This window comes from Phyllostomus discolor, chromosome 3, assembly GCF_004126475.2.
Source record: "Phyllostomus discolor isolate MPI-MPIP mPhyDis1 chromosome 3, mPhyDis1.pri.v3, whole genome shotgun sequence".
In the NCBI taxonomy this organism is placed as follows: domain Eukaryota; kingdom Metazoa; phylum Chordata; class Mammalia; order Chiroptera; family Phyllostomidae; genus Phyllostomus; species Phyllostomus discolor.
In genome coordinates this window covers 61,000,108-61,014,300 of record NC_040905.2, presented here as the reverse complement: position 1 = coordinate 61,014,300, position 14,193 = coordinate 61,000,108, and the positions used below count along the sequence as shown (strand labels likewise).

Here is a 14,193-nt window from a genome sequence, read left to right as displayed (position 1 = left end):
AAAGCATTTGCATAAGGCAGTATAATTTTTCTGAAATGAAATTATTTTATTTTAGTTTGAATTTTAAATATTTTGACTGTGTATATAATAGCTCAGTATTGTAAACAGCTAAAGTTATTGACTTGAATGCCATTATAATACTATGCCTTTGTTTACAACAGTAAATAGTAATTTAATGAATGCATACAAAATGTCAAGCCAAATCAACTAGTCTAATCAGGGGAAACATAGAAGTAAAACTGTCGTGATTCAATGTTTTGCTTTTCAGCTAGTTATTGTGGCTCTATCTCACGATAGCCTCAGTTGCACAGTACTTGACACACACAAACACACATACTCCAGGGCAACCTGATGAAAAATTCTATTTCAGCCTGGGAATCTAACCATGTAATTTATTTTGCACAAAAGTATGAACATTTTCTTTATATTCTGGATTAATTAATATGGTTTTAAAAATATGTTTAAAGTTTTCAGTGAAAAGTGTGCAAGGTATAAATTTTATATATCGCATTTCTCTATTAAGTATCACATTTTCACATAAAATATGTGTGCATGAGACACCTTTTATTACTCAAGTATAATCTGCTTATAGTTACATATGAAAAGTCTATATAATCTTCATGATGTAGAATGTATTTCTATGTTTATTGAAAAATATATTAAGTATCATTTTTTCTGAAAGACAGTAGTGACAATGATACAGAACAGTTGTCAAGTTATCCTTGAGAAATCTAGGTGCCCATAAGAAATATCTTAAAAGGGAAAGAGAAACTCCAGTATTTCTCAGAAGGATGCTTTGAGGAGGGGAAAAAAAAGGCAGCTTTATTGCCAATAACAACTGTGGCTTAAATGTGCAGCTACAATGGCATTTCTAATATTTCACCCCCAAATGAAGTTCACTCACTCACCATGTCCAAAGCTGAACAATCCAGAAGCTTCCATATCAAGGGCAGAGCCTTCTCCCAACAAGCTTACCAGCTGGCAGGCAGTAGTCCAGAATGCACCCTATTCATGCCTAGTGCCCCAGGGGTGCTCCTGTCCTGTACCAAAGCTGTGTAGAGAGGTGGGAGGTAGAACTGGTGGAAGAGAGGCCAGATCTTGTGTTGAACCTATGGTTACATGATATTTACACAATGTTAAATGTGTATCTGGAACCAAACTAGGAAAGGTAAGTCATTTGTTTCCTGCTACTTGCAAAGTTTGGGGTTTATAATATGTTAACTACATTATAAGGTATTTTACTAAGTTTTCTTCAGCTGTAAATTGCTGCTTCCGATCCACTAACTGGTACTCTAGGGGCAGCACATCCTTCAAAACTTACTGCGTTTGCTCTGCGTTTACAAATTCACTCAATATTATATTTTGAGTGAATTTGTGTTTTCACCAAAATTGCATACTGTTATTTTTAACAACTTTAGATACACTTCAATTAGGTTAATAGCTATTAAAGTCTGTTTCCCTAAAGTATGCAATGTTATGTGCAGGAGTGAGTGGAAGAAAAGAACTTGCACATATTTAGCCAGAAGTAACAGGTCAAAACAGTTCTCTGGGAAGAGGGTCATGAATTTTTAATAGAAACAGCTAGAATCTCATATTAATAAGAATCTTAGATTTTTGAAGAATGGTACACAAAGCATTCTACTCCAAACTACTATACACCACAAACTACAGTGAACATAACTGATCTATTTTAAAAGGATGGAAGACACCTGAGAGTTTTTATCTCCTTTAGCTCATTCCCATTTATTTTCAGAACATTATTTATGAGACTTGATCAATATTGAACTGGTAAGGAAATTGTTTTTGGTGTTTCTTCTAAAAGACTCTCTTGTTTTGCCTTATCTGAAAATGCTGATTTAAAAAAAAAATAGTGCATTGAATTTTTGACAACATAGTTATTTGAAAATGAAACTTCAGAACCTTAAACTTTTAGAATCAGTGTTACATGTGCCCTCTTACATCCTTTGCTCATTATCAGGCCTCATCTCAAAACATTACCCTTCATTTCAGGATGTTCTAAGTTCATTGCCTTCTTCCTGTTCTTTGGATTCTTCAAGCTCTTTCCCATTATGGTCTTTGTAATTGCATTTCCCTCAGCTCTTCATGTGGTTGGTGCTATCTTGTCCATTTAGGGTATGTGCTACCTCCTCGGATAGGCCTTTCCTTACCACCCATCTAAAGTTACCCTGCAAGTAACCCTAGCATTCTACTTTACTGTGCATTCTTTTTTAACTTTATTTTTATTGTTGACATTATTACAAATGTCCCCATTTTTCCTCCTTTTGCCCACCTCTACCCAGCCTTCACCCACCCTTCCCTCGGGCCATCACCACACTATTGTCTGTGTCTATGGGTTATGCATATATGTTCTTTGGCCAACCCCTTCACCTCCTTTCATCCAGTCTCCCTTCCCCTCGGACAGCTGTCAGTCTGTTCCGTGTGTCCATGCCTCTATTTCTATTTTTGTTCATCAGTTTATTTTGTTCATTATATTCCACATATAGGTGAGATCAGAAAAAGACAAATGCTGTGCTTTCTTAATTGAATTATCACTATTTGAGACCTTAGTTTCTGTGTTTTGTTGTCTCTTAATCCTAACCCTGAGGGTAGAATACAAACTCCATGAGAATAGCCCTGAGCCCACCTTATTCTATATCTTCCATACCTCTAACAACCCTTGGACATATAACAGGTTCTGAATAATATTTGTTAAATTAATTAACAGACAAATGAGGAATGCAGAGAAAAGTCAGCTCCTGACAGATGAGCACAAGGTAGGCTTTCTCTAAATGTGATGTTTGATCAATCGTAATGTATGTACGATATATACTCTGGAAAAATCTCAAGTAAAAAATTATCTGTATGCATATTCATTCTCTTCATTTTTCAAATTTGGACAAAAATCAAGTTAATTAAGCTGCAGATTTTAAAATACCAGTTAGTATTATTATGTAAAGTTTGGCTCAGATTAAAAGCACAAAACACTGGTCTTTATTTTTAATTAGTTGATCCATTTCAAGCCATAACCTCTTCAGCAACAAAGTCTGTTCTATGCTCCATGGTTCAGAAGTTCTTTGGCATTTGGGTGATAGGGTTAGTATTTGTTAAATGATACTAAAGACACAGATTGAGAATTTTAAGGTAGAGTTAGCTGCCAAAAGTATTCAGCCAAGACTTTGTAAATTTGTGATTTTAGTCAAGGCATTTGAGGAAATAATGCAGTTGCCAAGACCTCAGAAAAGAGAACCTGAGTATATATTAATTATATGTTTTTCAACTTAGAAAGTTAGCCATTCTGGAGAAAAAAGACTTCTCAGAGGTTCAGAAAATCAACATATATATCAGTTCTACACCTTTACCTTTAATGCTATATAAGATTGTGCATTGATCTTTTGAAACTATAAAGGTACTTTTCAGTTTCTTACTGTTAGTTTCTTACTTGCTTTCTCACCCACTTTAAAATAAATCCAGACTTGGCGAAAGAGATGGGGATTGCATTTGCAGGAGAGCATACCGAAAAACACTGTATATTCCTTCATTCGCGGCAAATCTCCAGATTGCCATTTTGATATTGTTTTCCTTGTCACTGGAACAAATTTACATTGCTTCTTTTTTCTTTACCTTATTTATTCCAGACTAATTCCCAAGAATTGTGGTGTTGAAAGTAATCTGTGAATACAGTAGAATGCTATGCTTTTTTAACCATCTAAATATACTGCATATGGGTTTGGCTTCAAGTTGAGCAAACAATTAAATATGATGGCAGCAACAGCAGAAGGGGTGGTGGTGGCAGATTCCTGGCTATCACTCTGGGCCCTTTCCAGGTGGACAATAACCATACATCTGAGAGGAAACAGAGGTTAGAAAACATGTTTTAAAAGAGTTGTTGATCTGTGGAGTTGATTGTTTTTAATAGTAATAATTATTGAAGTACCTTTGCACTCTATCAGATCATAGTGTGTACACCCTGTGGTGTGTGTAGGCAGTCAAAAACACTGTCTCTGGCCTGTAACTGCACACACTGCACTCTCCAATGCTGTTCTCAGGCAGTGCTGCCATTACGCAGTGTTTATAGTTGCTCACAGTAGTAAATTCCTGATGTAGCAGCAGGCTGCCTGGTTATGGAGAGGTAGGTTTAAGAGAATGGGGAAGCTGATTTTATAAATACACACCTCTGTGCTGTTACTTTTACCATGACATTCAAATACGGTTTTTTTTCGTGCTCTAGCTCCTTAGAAACACTTTTCTTCCCTCCTCCACCGAAAGGCCTCAAACTCAGTGACTCACTACTCACCTCCACCATCTTCTCAAACAGGAGCAGGCTTCCCTCCCATCCTTAAATCCTGAAGCGGTGTGTTTTTTTGCAGAGATTGTCTAATGTTTATTTCAGATGTATATATTTAACACTCTGATCCTCAGGATTTCCACAGGTTAGGGCTTTAGTACATGAACCAAACAAACCCATACATGTATATTTTTTTCTGACTGACAACTTGTGTATGTTGTCCTTTGTGGTGTGTAAAGTACTTTCACACAAATCTCCTTTGACCCTCACTTCTGCAGTGTAGTGAGAGACAGGTACCAATGAGGTTGCAAAACATTAAATGACATGCCAAGTCACAGATCTTAAATGACATCTGGAACTCAAATTGAAGTCTTCTGCCTGTAGCTGGTGCTTTATCTACTATACCATATTTCTGGTCAAATTTTCCCCCTGTTTTGTTGAGATATAATTGACCTGTACCATTGTATAAATTTAAGTTTTAAGTGTTGATTTGATACACTTATATATTACAAAATGATTACCATCATAGGGCTAACTAACACCTCCATCACATCAATAATTACCATTTGTTTTTTGAGAACATGTCAGATCTACTCTCTTAGCAACTTTCAAGTGCAGATGATCTTCCACCTACAATGAGCTGACTTAATGAGCTGATTTTTCAACTTTATTCTAGTGCAAAGTGGTATGCATTCAGTAAAAATCATACTTCAAATTTTGAATTTTGATCTTTACTTGGGCTGGAAATATGTGGGATGGTGCTCCCCTGTGATGCTGGACAGAGGCAGCGAGCTGCAGCTTCTCTCAGCCATGTGATCACAGCGGTAAACAGCCGACACTCTACAGTGTACTTATTGTGTTAGATGATTTTGCCCATCTGCAGGCTAATATTAGTAACATCTGAGCATGTTTAAGGTAGGCTAGACAAAGCTGTGATGTTCAATAGGTTAGGTGTATTAAAGGCATTTTCAACTTAGAGTGGACTTATCAGGATGTAACCCCATCAAAAGTGGAGTAATATCTGTATTTAATACAGTATTATTAACTATAATCACTATGCGGTACATTAGATCTTCATTATGGAACTGGAAATTTGTCCCCTTGTTCACTTTTTTTATTAGCTATATATTCACTGTAATAATACTGATAAAGAAGATAGTAAATGGAGATAGCACTTGCCATAGCTGGCATAATTTAAGTGAATTACATACACGTATTTAACTGTAAAGCATTACAATAACATTATAAGGGAAGTACCATATTATCCTCATTTTCCTGATAAGACACAGAGTTCCAAGAGATGGTGTTCAGATTCTGGCCCATATCCATGTTTTTAACCACTCGCCTCTGCCGCTTCTCTAGAGCTTTGCTTACTTTATTCACTAAAGAAATACTTGGGAGTATTTACTGTGTGAAATACACTTATTTAGAATGAAGTAACAATTTACTAGAGAATGTCATGTAATTAAAGGGGCCTTGAGTGCTACTCCATAAAATTTTTAATTCATTTTGAACTTTCACTTTGGTTGTCACAAGACCTATCTCATAAAGCCATCTAATACAGGGTGGGGAAAAAGTAGGTTTACAGTTGAGACTACATGAATAGAGTCTATTTTTTTATTATTATTTATTATATTGTTTTCCATACAAACAACTGTAAACCTATTTTTGCCCCACCCTGTGTAAATCTCCCAACTTTTCTTCCTAAACCTCAACTTGCTTTCTATCATCTCTAATCCTTTGCTTCTTATCTCTGGCCTTGGAAAAAAAGAGTTTTCTTCTAGCTGAAACTTGAGAGCTAAGTTGACTTTTTAGGTTGTGAAGGGCCTGAGGGCTAAGAAGTTTGGACTTTGACTACTAGTTTTGGGGGAATCACCAAAGCCTCTAAGTACAAAGTCGTGACAAGAACAGAGAGCTACTTTAGAACATTAATAACAGCTAGAGTAGAGGGACAGAATAACTAAAAAGAGGGAAGATCAGGTTAGAGATTACGGCTGGAGACTGAGAAAGAGAATCTATATCTGAGATATAAAAGATATTCCCCAGGAAGCTTGGTAGCTCAGCTAAACCCATTCCTAATTTGCATAAATGTTAGGTATGATTCTTTGTGAAGACAGTGTGACCCAGGTGTTCTTTCAGGGATGTCTAAACAGTGGCCTGTGGGCCACATGTGGCCCAGGATGGCTATGAATGTGGTCCAACACAGAATTATAAATTTACTTAAAACGTTTTTTTTGCTCACCAGTTTTTGTTAGTGTTTGCGTATTTAATGTGTGGCCCAAGACAGCTCTTCTTCCAGTGTGGCCCAGAGATGCCAAAAGTTTGGACACCCTGCTAGAGAAGTGCCATGCTCACCATTTCTTCAGAGTGCATGTATTGGTTCACATCCTCCAAGCAGGTGCTATGATAGGGTTAGAGTTACAAGAGGATTTGTGTTTTATTTTGGAGGCGGGGGGCAGGTGACTACAGGGAAATGCACAAAAAGAATAAAGAGCAGAAAGGAGGAGTCAGCAAAAAAACTCTTCAGACCAAGTTATAGGTATGTACCTGTGAAAGGAGAGGGGGAAGGAGAATTGGGTAGGAGGAATCTCAGATAGCAGGATAGTTCTCAGAAAGCTTTGACAAGGTTGATGGGGATTCCTTGAGCTACAGTCACACACTGGAGAGTCTCATGTCCTGCAGGACCCGGATGGCACTAGCACCTCCACCATGCTCAGACACTGGCTGAGATCAGCTTGGGAGAAGCATGGGTTGAGCACTACTGCAATGGTAAATGCAGAGGAATGACAACTAGGGCCATTGGTCATCATGCTAACTGTAGCAGATGTGAGTGGTACATTTCCACAGCTACCATAGTGGGATGCAGAGTGATTCTCTTAGATATAGAGAGATTTTATGTGTATGTGTTATGCAAGTTAGGGCAGGGATGTGATTTAAATAAAGGACTCCATTACTTTAGTGAGGTAGAAATCAGACAACCTAAAAAATATGTTAAATGCTATTGACAGAAGTGCAGAATTGGCAACATCTTGATGAAAGGAAGGTATAATAATTTTCTCAAAAGCAGCCATGGGAGAATTTTTTGCTTGTCAAGTTGAACCAAAATTCACTTTGTAATGAATTTTCTTCTACATAATTATGCATTCACATACTGGCACTTTGGGGTTCTTGCAATGGATCAAAAGCTATTAAAAACTTGCTCCTATAGAGTACATTTTTTTCTGATAACTATTCTTTAAGTCTTTCCCCTGTCAAATTCTGTGTAGATCCCAAAGCATTTGTGACGTTTTTCTACAAAAAGTTTTTGCATAGGTTCCGCCAGGAGTAGCTGTCATAGGCTCACTGATTCAGTTTGGCTGAAGATGAAAATTGACTACTTACAGGCTTATGGTCATCACTAAATATCACAGTTTGTTTATGTTGCTATATTAATATAAACAGAGGAAATTATCTCTTTGAAGATATTTTTACTATGACAAAATTATAAGTGAAATTAAAATGCCTATTAAACATAAATATAATAACAAATCTGAATAACTAATAATATTGTTCACTTTAAATATTAACGTTTATAACATTTTTGTTATTACATTACATTTCTGATGACTTGTATATGAAATTATTTGGACACCTGTAGCACCTTCATATACTATAAAGGTACCTTAAGGTAATAGGATAATATGAAAGGTAATGATAAGATTATGAAGTCTGGGGCAAATTTATTAAATTGAGATTTTTTTATATTTAGAATATTTGTATTAATATAATTTTGAAATTTATTTTGTAATAAACTATAAGCAGTGCATACACATGTATTATTTCAAGTGGTATTGGAAGATAAGATATAAAACACAAGAGTTCCCTTCTCTAGCTCCTAAGGCGCACAAATCCCACTCCAGGTATAACTATTTGAACCATTTCTGGTTTTATTTATTTTGGTTAAAAATATAAGCAATATACTATACTCCTAATTTTTAAAAAAGTATTAATATTATTTATTCCTTGCAATGAAAAATAGAGAATTTAACTTATACTAACTTCTCCTTTCCCTTCCCCTGATGATAACAAAATTTTAGTTTCAGTTTTTCTATTGGTCACCTTCACGTGACATAATATAATCCCTATTTTAAAATGAATTTGGGTTTTTTTAATGTTTTATTTTTTAAGTTTACATAAAGTCAGATTCACTCTTCTTGGTGTATAGTTCTAAGTTTTAACAAATTTATAATGTTGTTTAACAATCATCATGATCAAAATCAGTCCCAAAATATTCCCTTCTGCTGGCCCTTTGTACTCAGTTTAAATTTCTAAAGAAACTATATTTTCCTGTGTTTTATGCTGCCTATGAGAAATTTGATGCCAGACTGATTCTTTCCCATTATCATCTCCCTAGATGTTTAAAATAACTTTCCCCTCCTGGTCATTCTGAAATGAGATTACATCTGCGTATGAGTCTTTGGTTCCTCTTGGTACTGAGTAGGCCTCTGCAATATTGTGATTTTCTTCAGATCTGGGAATTTTTTTCCCTTCTAATATTGATTATTTTCTCTGCCCCACACCCAGTTACACTTATATAGTTTCTGAAATTTCTATGAAAGACAGATGTTCTGATTCACTGTTTCCTCATATACTGCAAAGGTCCCTTTGCCTCAGTCCTCCATTCTTACACTCTCTGTATCCTTCCTGCCTCTTTTTCCATAGTTAACTACTTCGACAGCTTTAAGGGACTACCCCAGGTATCAAAATCAAATGCCTTTAGGGGCTGGACCAATAAAAATGTGAAGGCAAGGTATAATACAATAGGGAAAAGTGACTGCATACCTAGATAAAAACATCAAATTCTGTTTTTAAAAATGCTATGTTAGCTAAATAATGCATGTCATCAGAATGGATTAGACTCGATGATATGAATGTCTAAAACTATGCCCCTGAGTCATCTGAGGCTCCAGTTCTAATTGTTTAATGAGACTCCAGATCACACACACTTGGATTTTGTACTGTAATAATATTTTAATGTAATAATTCTCAACTCCTACAGAAGCTCTAACATCATAATTATCTTCATCAAAAGGCTGCCTCCTCTTTAGAGTTGTGAGATTTCAATTTATGACATTAACATTTTTCTAGCCTCAGCCTAGAAACCTTGAATTACTTTGCAAAGTTTCCATTTTTGGTCATTTATATTCTGTTGGACACCAAATGTCCTCTCAACCTTCCTCACAGCCATTACTCTTTATTCCCCAATGCCCCACTCCAGTTCCCTCATCCACTGATGTCTAGATGTCTTGTTTATCATTAACTTTTAACCCACTTATCTCTTTTGGGTTAATGTGTTTTTATTTTTAAATGTTCCTTTGTTATTAAAACCTGTAGAAAATAACACTAGCATGTTAAAACACAAAAATAGCATGTTTATAAGTGAATCCCACGGTCCTGTTCCAGCTCTTCATTTCTCTTCATCCTCTTTGAATGCACACAACATGCACCTCCTTCGGCACAGTCACAGTGAGGAGGAGTCAACTCCTACCATTGTGAGCCCTACAGCTTTCACAAAACTTATGTTGTCATTCATTCATGCAAAGGCATAATTTTATTTTTAATGACAACATTATACCAAATCACTGAAGCACAATTTAGCTAGCCCTTCCTTTATTACTTCCAGATTTTTGCTTTGCTCTGTTTCCCTATCACACTCCATGAATGTGCAGATTACTTCCTGATGCTGATAGAATGAAGGTGGAACATAAAAGGGGCACAAGCAAACTGTTTTACAAATTGCTAGATAGTCAGAGGAATAAAAGCTAGAGTGAAATATAGAGATTTGTAAGTATCAGTTTTCCCTGCCACTCTTCTGCTTTAAAACTTCAATGTGGCTGCACATTGGTTATTGCAGTAGACCCAAACTCAGCCCTAGTTTCAAGGCCTTCTTCTTCCGACCCTCCCATTCACCAAATGTCTCCTTTTTTAGGGGACCCTTTGTCCACTCTGGAGTATTAGAACCTGTGATTCAAAATCACCCTCCACTGGTTTATCTAAGCCTCCTTTTTCTTTTGCCTGTAATAAGAGATCATAAGAGCACCCTTCTTTTTAAGTGGGCTAATCAAAAAGGGTGACACCCAACCAATATTTAGCACAAGGTCTGGAACACAGAGAATGGTTTATAAATAATAGGTATGTTTTTACCCATTAATTGCTTCTCATTTTCAGAGTAAACATGGGGCCAGGGACAAAATAGTAAGGCACAACCCAAGCATCCTGATAACCAAAAAATGGGGAACAATGGACCAAGGAGAAAGAACAGAAATGAGAAAGACATTTAGAGCACTTTTTATTAAAGTGCTGGCTGTGTGTGTGATACATGGGTTCAAGGCAGAACATGAACTCAGGAAGCTGATGTCTGGCTATTCATCAGCCCAAGGCAGGGAAGGAGTGGCCAGATTTATTCAATCAATAAATATAAAAAAGAAGTTGCTGTGCACCAGGTCCTGTGTTCAGCAGAGGATTATGAGTTACTTGGAAATCAGGATCTAGACATGAAGTCTGAGCAGATGACATCAGCATCTGTGATGAAACACTGTCATCCCCCACGTCTGCCTTTCTAAGACCAGGTCAGTTTCAGCATTCAAGCCCCTCACCAGTCCCATAGCTTTCAAACATCTCCCATTTTTTAAGTTCTCAGGGCACTTATAGACTGTTACACATGTTATTGTTCAGCCTGTGAATTCTTGGGATGTTCACTCATGTTTTTTTGGTTATCTTTCTCCCCAAACTCTCAGCACAAGGACAGTGGGCATCTCAGGCTCCTCTTGTTTGATACATGCCCTGCAGACCACAGTGGTGAAAGTGGAGGCCTGTACAGGTCATGCTTTTTTGTTCCCAGTCTAGATTTTCCATTTAATTTTTTTAGACCTTTCCGAGGTATGGAAATGATCACCAAGAGAAGGAGGCTTTGTTAATTCACTTATTAAAAATTTTGCTGAACTATTTTAAATTGCATGTACACTCAGTAGAATTTAAGCAATACGTGCGTTACGTAAAGTAAAAGTTAACTAATCTCTTGCTTTGCCTCACCATTTACCTTATAATTCCAGCCATCTGAAGCAACAAAGCTGTCCTTTGCTTTCATTCTCATTTAAACCTTAAAATATCCTTTTAGCATTAAGTCATTATTCTGAATAGAATTGTAAAAGAAAAACTTATCAGGATAAATATTATGATTTAGAAAAATAGCAGGTTAAAAATAGAATATTCTAGTTTCCTATAAAATAAATTTTTTAAATAAAATTTACAAAGAGATATAAGATTTAGCCATTGACCGGGAAGTTGGTAGATCTTATTGTCAAATAATTGATATTCCAGGTTAATGACTTAAAACTTATTAATAGCGACCTAGGCTACAAGAATTGATCTGTCTTTGGAAAGGAGTCAGGAGCCTGATGCAGATTTTGTTGTTTGCCTGTATCATTTTCCCACAAGGCTCTTTTCATCAGGATTATTTGTTCATTTGACACAGCCTAAAGCATGTCAGTAACATCTACTTACCCATTTTAGCCAATCTGGTCTGTAAAGGATGGCTTGGAAGTAGATAACGCGTGTAAAGGAAAATTCAGACCCTTCTTATTTTGTTATACAGAGAATACATTTGCTAGCAGATGAAAGTAAAGTATTACATAACCCATGAAACACAGTGCTGATTATAAGAATACTTCCACCCCATTATTCAGTCCAGCAAGACTTTGAGTAAATAGGAGGATCTGCGACTGTTCATTTCTCCACCCATCAAACATTCACTAGGCACAGCAGACAAAGAAATGAGCCAGGCATGGCCCCTGCTGTCAAGAATTTGGGATCTAGTAGAGGAGACAGACTAAAGAAATCAGCTGTTATGGAAATTCTAGAGGTTCATGCTAGTTACCATAGAAGTACAGTGGAAGGTCACAGAGGAGGGAGAGCTAACTCCTAACGCAGGGGCAGTCAGGAAACACCCACAAGATGGGGATGCTTCTGCTGAGTATTGACAGTTGAACATGAATCAGCCAGGCAGCCAAGGTGAGAGGTGGTCTAGACAGAGAAGTGGTTTGACATATTTAGTGACACAACATGAGAGAGATAGTATGTTGTATACAGGGTTTTTTTGTTGTTGTTAGAGTTATGGTCTCCTCACTGCATTTTTCACTTTTAAATCAGTTCTATTTGCAGCATATAGGTCCAGTTGTTGAATGTTAGGCTGCTTAGGACACAGTCAGATGCTGAACTGAGTGAGGGGTGGTGGTAGAGAAAGGGGACAACTGTCCTATGTCATAGGCCTGCAAGTGGAGAATATTAAGAGTTACAGGTTCTTCCCTTTGAATCCTCGGCCTCATCTGACCCTGAAGGTCTCAGGCATGTGTAAGCAATTGTAGGGCTGTGTAATCCATAGGTCAAATGGCCTGATAGTCTGTCACCAAAATTCTGTCTGCCTTATATGGCTCAGATGGGATGTACCTTTTTGAGGGCACTCTTGCTGCATGATTGATGGCACTTCAGACAAGATGTGCTAGTCTGATGCCAGCCTTGGTCAGGTATGAGAAGTGCACCTGATTTGTCTTGCTCTTCATCTCTCTGTGTACTTGCAGCTCATTCTGGAGCTGCACAGTCTGTTCTTCACTTTCTCTCTGGCTGTTGAGTTACCTGACAGTGTGGTGGGAATGCCCTGAGGTGGTAACAGTGCCTCCACATCAGCAGATTCATGTCTGTTGCTCTGAATTGGCTGGTCTGAGATGGCCTCAAACTAAATTTATAGATCCTGAGGGGTTTCTGGAGAAGATGGTGTATGACATCGTATCTTAAAGCCTTGTTCATTTTCCCATTTCACAAATAATCTGACAGGAGTTTTAGTACCGAATTTTTATTTCAGCAAAAGTATGTACATTTCAGCTATAGATGTTTGCTCCTAACAACTCTGAGAATGTGGATTATATGTGTGATTTTAATGCAGTCGTTGGAAATAATGTTGTTTTTCACAAAGTAAAAAGCATTCGTAATTTTGCTACAAGGAAGAATATTTGCGTCCTCTCACACATTTTATTTAATAATTTTACTTCTTTAAAAGCAAAACAACACACAATTTGAAAATGAAATTTCCCCAAAGTGTTCAGTTTGCTAATATGTTTTTCCTTTCCTTCATTATGCTATAGTGGAATGTTGCCATACTCAGAAGTGTGCAACTTCTCTCCCTGGAGGCAGCAGATGGTGTGACTAGGCTGCCTTTTGGTACACGGTTTGTCCTGAGAAACAGCACCTAGGGCTGGCAGAACTGGGGGCCCTGCCCTCAAGGAACGCTGACTTTATTCCTGCTTATACCATTATAACATTTATGTAAATTATTATTTTTAGATATTAAAAACCTACAAAACTGGAAGGGTTTTGGCATTTTAAAGCTTCTATTTTCTTAGTTTATATAAGGAAATATTTTATGTAAGAACCAATTATATTTGTAAGTGTTTTCTTCACTGAACACCTCATTGCTAGAGGACCAGGTGATCCCTTGGGCAGAACATGATTTTGTCGTTATTTCCACCCTAGACTCAGACCTGGCCTTCAGCTTTGAAAGTCTGGCAGTTTGATTTCATATAGGAATATTGACTCACACTAACCAAACTCAAAGGAGACATTTGCAAAACCAGAGTTTCATTTTACTAATTTACTGTGAAAAATACAACTTCAAGCAGATTGGTCATTCTCTTCTTTGAGGTGAATTGACATCGTAAGCTAGCCTATGGCAAAACAAGTTTGTTTGCTGAGCAGGAGTAGGCCCTCCCTCCATGGGACTGCATCGCCTTTAGGACCTGACCTACCTGTTGTGTTGTGAGTCATGGTGGCCTTGCTTCTGAACTGCACCAATTTTTCATTCTTTCTGCACATCTCTT

The 14,193-nt window shown here is 37.1% G+C and overlaps 1 protein-coding gene across 3 annotated transcripts in view; it reads left to right on the top strand.

Annotated features, from left to right (window-relative positions):
* KIAA0825 (KIAA0825 ortholog) overlaps positions 1 to 14,193 on the top strand; it is a 397,293-nt gene that overhangs the window by 210,481 nt on the left and 172,619 nt on the right. The window lies entirely within an intron of this gene.